The sequence below is a fragment of the Lichenostomus cassidix genome, chromosome 2, assembly GCF_008360975.1.
Source record: "Lichenostomus cassidix isolate B80296 chromosome 2, HeHo_3.0, whole genome shotgun sequence".
NCBI classification, from domain to species: domain Eukaryota; kingdom Metazoa; phylum Chordata; class Aves; order Passeriformes; family Meliphagidae; genus Lichenostomus; species Lichenostomus cassidix.
Window position 1 is genome coordinate 117,398,594 of NC_139482.1, and position 7,122 is coordinate 117,405,715.

The window sequence follows — 7,122 nt, forward strand, 5'->3', positions numbered from 1 at the left end:
AATGGATGCTTTTAGAATAAAGTTACAGCACACTGAAGATCCCAGGGTTTAGTAACTGTTGGTTGTTTGTGTGTTGTTTTTTGTGTGGGTTGTGTTTGGTGGGTGGGTTTGTTTTTGTGTGGGTGGGTGGGGTGTGTTGGTTTTTTTGTGGTGTTGGGGGGGGGGTGTTTGGTTTGGTTGGTGTGGTGTGTTTGGGTTGGGGGGTTGGTTTGTGGGTTTGGTGTTTGGTTGTACAGATATCTTTTACTCACTTGCACAGTTCAGCTGTCCTTTCATTGTATGCCCACTAAATTTCACTATGCTTATGTCTGTATGCAAGCTTATAAAAGGGGAAAAAAACCAAAAAGAGTTACTCCAGGTCTTACCCATTTTGCCCTACAGTAGAGATATCATCTGTTTCCTTAGTCTGGTTGCATTTGTACTGCATTACAGGGCAGAAAAGTTCATAGAACAGAAGACAGTAAAGATAAGAAAGCAGAACAATAACTGAAGGAAAACAAAAATTTTATTTAATTTTTAGGTTGCACTCTCACTATCAGCAGAGCTGAAGAGTGCCTGTTAATGACAAGTGAGCATTAAGTAACAACACTTCCAGCTGACACGTACCTAAAAGAATTTACACATATAAACTTTAGTAACCCCTCCATTTAGAAATGGATTACAGCTTCCTTACAGTCTTGTAATCTTGCCGACTCAAAAGGCTCATTCTCTTATTTGAAATATTTTAGTCCCTAACTCCTGTTAGGGAGTTAGATAAGAACACCTCCATGAATTTGTGGTAGGTTTTGAGATTTTATATCTGTGAAAGCTGTTGACTCATTGTTGCTACTTCCTGATAACTCATGGGAAACATATGAGGCAGGGGTTTTCTTGTTCCCCAAAATGAAAGCCGCAGCTAGGATGGAAAGGAAAAAGGAGAAGAAACAAAAACCCACTTCATTAAATAAATCTGTTCTCTATGTGGGGTATTTTCTTATACTGAAACTTTGGTAAGCCAATTCAATTTCATCTTCTTGGAAACTTACATTGTTATATCACATAGTGCTTTTTTTCCCCACTATACCATGAAATTTTAATCCCAATTCCCTTTTATACAACCATGTCAAGAAGCAAAAGTAGATTTAATGTTTCACTTAGGGTCTCTAACTCACCATCTGCTTAATTATTACAGTTTGCATTGAGTAAGATGACTACATGTCCTCTCATGTTTTCTTTGCTTTATTCTTTGGATTTCCATCTGAAGTTATCTTGATAAAACAATTATGTGCCATCCTTGTAACACATGCCATATTGCCCTTTCTTCTTGTATCTTTTTGTAGAGAAATAGCTTCTGATTCTTGGCTGGATGTTAGAGAACTGTTATTTAATAGATTTAAAATAAAGAGTTTCAAATGTAAAAACAATTTTAAATTTAAAAATAAGTTTTAAAGAAGCTTATTACAGATTTGAAGAACATACTGTCTTCCATTATTTTAGTTGATTGTGCTTGCAGAGGTTGACTGTTAGATGCTGTAACCAATGTCACTGATGTTTCATATGATATAGTTCACAGCAGCAGGGATCCTGAATGCAAAAAATGGGCTCTGCTTTGTATGCAGGCTTGTGGTGTGAATGGAATGAGTCTTACAGTGCATCCAGTAACAAAAGCTGAAGGGCAGTGAACCTTCTGGTCTAATTAACATTGAACTTTACAGAGAACACACTAAAGCATTAAAAAGCAGCACAATATGTCACAACAGTTGAATAAGAAGATATGATTAACAAATAACAAATTTTGGTTTTTGGAAGAAGGGAAAGAAAATAAAGCATGATTACTAGCTACCTAGACAGAAGATATGATTCTTAATTGCTTACCTCTCACCATTCCAGGGAAAGAACTGTACCCACTTGAAAGCTGCTCCTAGTTAGGGGTAAAGCAACAGTGCTTACATGTCCTGGAATATCATCTTCACAACTTCACAACATCTTCCACCAGTATTCATCATGTCTCAGTATCAAACAGCAAATGACCATTATTTGATAACAACTAAGACTAGGAAACATCTCTGTTTACACTTATCTGAATATCTGCCCATGAGCTCCAATTCTGCAAAAATCTGATCTAGATTTACTCATGACAAATACAAACTAAAGTATGAAATTCAAAGCATCCAACACTGTAGGAAATATAACCCACATAAAATGTTGGCTACGAGAAGAGTGACCTCTACTCCTCTGTACTTGTTGTGATTTGGGTGTTGATGTGAAAGCCTAGTGGCAATGCTTTGGAGAAGATTATTTTTCCTTGAAGGCACAATGAGACGTAGGCATCCCCAGATGTGATTTGGTAACTAAGTTCCTGGAATTCAAGAAAGCATTTCAGTTTCTTTTTATTTAACATTTGTGTTATATTTTCATCTTAATTGCTGTGGTCCATATTTCAAACATTTAATGAAATGTGTGTTATACCACCTTACTGGAGGAAAGCATGTTTAATACTTACACTTTGTAAATCTCTATGTTAATTAGAAATATGAATTGTTAGCTAGCCTCCTGAAGATGAACTTTATCATTCCTTCAGGAACTTGCTCCAAAAAGATGGGAATTTACATGCCTGAAGATAGGAACCTCTTCATGAACATGGATTCAGTGGCAGATGAATCCATGTCACAACAAGCCTTTCTCATGATACGTAATCATTGATTTATTTCCTGGTTAGTATGTGGTTGTGGGGGATCTAACTAGCCTGAGCGTGTACTGTCAGGTCGGCTGAACAGACAAGCCTAGGTAAAAGATCACCTTGTCTAACTTTCCGCTCTGTACTTCAAAACTTTTTAAACCTCCTTTATTCCACTTGTCCTGAGTCTGCTTCTTTCATCCCTACTTCAGCTCATAGCCTATAGTGCGAGAGAGCTTGCTACAAGTCTTCATCAGCTAACGACCATTTGTCTTTGCAATTTCCCCTCTAAAGTTCAGCCTGTGCTATTACGTGGCTTCTTCTTGTGGGAGGAGGCAGAAGTATGATGTGTGAAGGCAGAGTTGCTATGGGGAAAGAAGTGCAAAGGGAAGAAAGGCGGAGACATGCAAATAGGTGAAGCAATAAAGAATAAAAGAAAGTATAGCAAGAAGACATGGTGACCTCGCAAAAGATGTTTCTCGCCTTTGTCTGGTTTCTCATAGTAAGGTGAGAATGCACATCTCCACAACTACTGAGTTACTGCTCAAAGGGTTTGCTCTGACCTCAGTCTGTGCACCAGACTGTTGATATTGACAGGAGTTTGGTTATGCTTTAAAATCAGTGTCATCATCATCTGGTTTTTCTGTTTTCTTCTGTGTTGCTGGTGCTTTTAGGTGTGCTGTTCAGACATTCACCTGCGTGTAGTTAAACAAATCAACCTGGAAGGTCGTCTGGAAGGATATGCATAAGAGAAGAAAACAAACAATGGAGCAGACATTAGGGGACAAATGAGGCACATCTGTTAGCTTCGTTTGCTCAGCAGCAGTCCCGAGACTGACCTTTTAAAGATTTTCTAAGTTTAGTGCTTCCTAGTGTGGAGGACATAGTGTCCTTGCAGTGGAATACCAGAACAAGAGGAAAACATGCCATTCTTACAGGAAAACTAAGATGGAAGAAAAGGCTGGCTGTAGTGGCAAGTCATTTTTCCTTTGTTCCTTTTTTTTCTTTTTTTTAAGAGGCTTTTACCGTAGGTGAACTCTGCTTATATTGAAGTGGAAGTGGTTAAGATTCACTTTGATATTAAGGTTTTCTGCTGTGACTGTACAGGCATGCAATAGCCTGACTAGCAACAGAAGAGTCTCTGGTGCAGAGAAATAAACTTGGAAAGAGTGTGACTTTCCAGTTGCTCAAGAACTCCCCCACCACCATGGCAAAATCATGGTGGGACCAGGGTTGCATCTGCACATTGTGGTCTAGACCGGAAACTTTTCCCCAGGCTGTCAACATGGCAACCCATCACCTGCAAGAGGACCATGTCTTTCTCAAGCTGCCTAGTTTGTGTCAAACTGTATGTGAAGCAAAAAAAAACCCTGATTATATCAAGTCAAAGAAGGATTTGTAGTGTGTTTACACACACATGCACACAATAAGGACTAGAAGAGGCTTCCAGTGCTTCAGACCCCTCAACTGATAAAATATGCTGTTTACAGCTGACCTTTTGTGTTCCTTTGTACATCTCTGTATTCTTTTAAGTGGCAGGAAAACTCTTTCTAGACTTGCTTGTTATTGTTATTTAACTGAGGTGTATTTCTATTAAGATGGATGCTTCTCACCATTTTTAATTTCTGATAAGGAATAAACAGTACAAGTATACCTGGTTAGAGATTTGCAAGTAAGACTTCTGTAGGCACTTTATCCAGTGTTTAAGAGGGTCAAGTATGTTCTGATGATCTATCAGGTTATAAGTTACTTCAGGGTTGAACAGATCTTTCCTTCTTAGGGAGGGGAAAGAACTTTTTTTGTTGTTTTTAGTTTTGTCCTGATATGGGAGAATATATTTCAAGACTTGTTCCTCATTTGGGTTCTTTGGGCAAGAAGGGAAGGGAGGGAATGGTTACATCTATTATTCAGTCTTGTCTCTATTGATTTAATCCAAAGCAAAAATAGGGTTCTAATACTGACAGATTAATTCCTGAAAATCTAGGCCTAACAGGAAATGTTTAGTTATGTTAATCAAATCCTTTCTTCCAAGTAATAATATAGCAAGAATCACCCATCACTTTTTAGCATTACTTCTGCATAACAGGGTTGTTGAATGGGTCAAACTGCATAACCTTTTTGGCTGGAGATTTTTTGGCTGGAGATTTGCCTTTTGGAAGTTGTCCTGAAAATAGTTTTCTGTGTGACTGTATTCTAAATAATTACACATGCAAGATGGATCAAGGACACCCACGTATACCTAATGTTAAATGTATGCAAGCCTCATGAGAAACATAAGGTTACGATGATCACAGAAACACAGAATCATAGAATAGTTCAGGTTGGAAGGGACCTCTGAAGGCCATCTAGCCCAACCTGCCTGCAATGAGCAGGGGCATCTTCAGCTCAATCAGAGTGCACAAAGCCCCATCCAACTGCCCTTGGATGTTTCCAGGGATGGGGAATCTACCACTCATAGGCAGCCTGTTCCAGTGTTTCACCACTCTCATTGTAAAATTTCTCTTCCTTGTATCTAATCTCTGTTAGTTTAAGCCATTATTGTCCATCACTCTATGCCCTTGTAAGAAGTCCCTCTCCAGCTCTCTTACAGGCCCCCTTTAGGTACCGGAAGGTACTATAAGGTCTCCCTGGAGCCTTCTCTTCTCCTAGCTGAACAGCCTCAACTCTCTCAGCCTGTCTTCATAGGAGAGGTGCTTCAGACCTCTGAGCACCTCTCATGGACCACCTTCATGGACCTCCTTTGTCAGGACAAACACTTGTTCCAACAGGTCCGTGTCTTTCCTGTGTTGGGGACCCCAGAGCTGGATGCAGCACTCCGGGTGGGATCTCATCACAGCAAAGAAGGGGGCTGAATCTCCTCACTCGACCTGCTGGCCACACTGCTTTTAATGCAGCCCAGGATACAGTCAGCTTTCTAAACCACAAGCACATATGGCTGGGTCACATCCAGCTTTTCATCCACCCCAAGTCCTTCTCCACAAGTCTGCTCTCCATCCATTCATCCCCCAACTTGTATTGATACTGGGGGCTGCCCCAGCACAGGTGTAGTGTCTTGCACTTGGTCTTGTTTGGAAAACTCACGAGGTTTCCATGGACCCCCTTCTGGAGTTTGTCCAGGTCCCTCTGGATGGCATCCTGTCCTTCAGGCCTGTCAACAGCACCACTTGGCTTGATGTCATCTGCAAATTTGCTGAGAGTGCACTTGATCACTTGTCTATGTCATCGATGAAGACACTGAAGAGCGTTGGTCCCAGTATGGACTCCTGAGGAACATCACTTGTCCCTGATCTCCACCTGGACATTGAGCCATTGACCACTACCCTTTGGATGCAATCATCCAACCAATTTCTCATACCATAGAAGTCTACACATGAAATTTGTATCTCCAATTTAGAGGGAAGGATGTTGTGGGGACTATACCAAGGGCCTTGGACAGAAGTCCAGACAAATGACATTTGTAGGCCTTCCTTTGTCCAGTGCTGTAGTCACACCACTGTACATTGTCACTACTTTGGTCACGCAGAACTTGCCTTTGTTGGCTGTCCTGAATCACCTCCCTGTCCTCCATTTGACATAGCCTAACTTCTAGGAGGATCTGTTCCATGATCTTCCCAGGCAAAGAAATGAGGTTGACGGGTCAGTGGTTCCCATGATGTTTAAATGTACTTCAACTTTCTATTTCAAATTATATAAATAATCTGGCAATTTTCTGAGTCCATATTTTGAACCATCAACAGTTTTAAAGAAGCCATCAGAAAAAGAAATGTTTGGCACAACAGCAATTGTTGTAGCAGTTTGAGTGTACAAGTGAGTGGTGTTAGACTAAAGAAAAGATGAAGACCAGACGTGAATTTTAGGTGCAGTCAAGTGACTGGGCATAATTATGGGTTAAGACAGTATTCCCACTAAAAATATGTTAGTAAAATCCCTGAATGAAGAGAGTAAGAAAGTTTGCATGAAAACATACCATCTTGGCAAGAACTGCTTATTCCTACCTTTCCTTGAAGATGTGGCTTTTAGCTGTACTTTTTCATCTCACTCCTTTGCTTAACTGAAATCAGCTGGAAAGGAAGGAACCATCCAAACTGTATTGAAGGGACATTGTAATTTAGGGATCATTCTTTCAAGATGTACTATGACAACAGATTAACTATACCAGACCATCAGATTGAGCTCTTTGTCTGGGATTCACTTTTGCCCATGCTATAGTCTCTGTTTTCTTTCCAGCTTCTCAGGATGCAAGAGCTATTTTTCTCAGGAGTCTCTTCCTTTCCTCTTTTTATGACTCAGAAATTTCACCTGAGCCCTGATTGGGCTTGGAACATCATCCTTCATCTCACATCCACTCTCCAAGGCCTTCCTGGAAATTCTCTGTTTTGTGAAGCCCCCAAGCTGGTACCATCTCCTAACATGTGCCACGGTGGGACCTCAGTTGGCCATACACTAAACCACGAGTGATAGCCAGA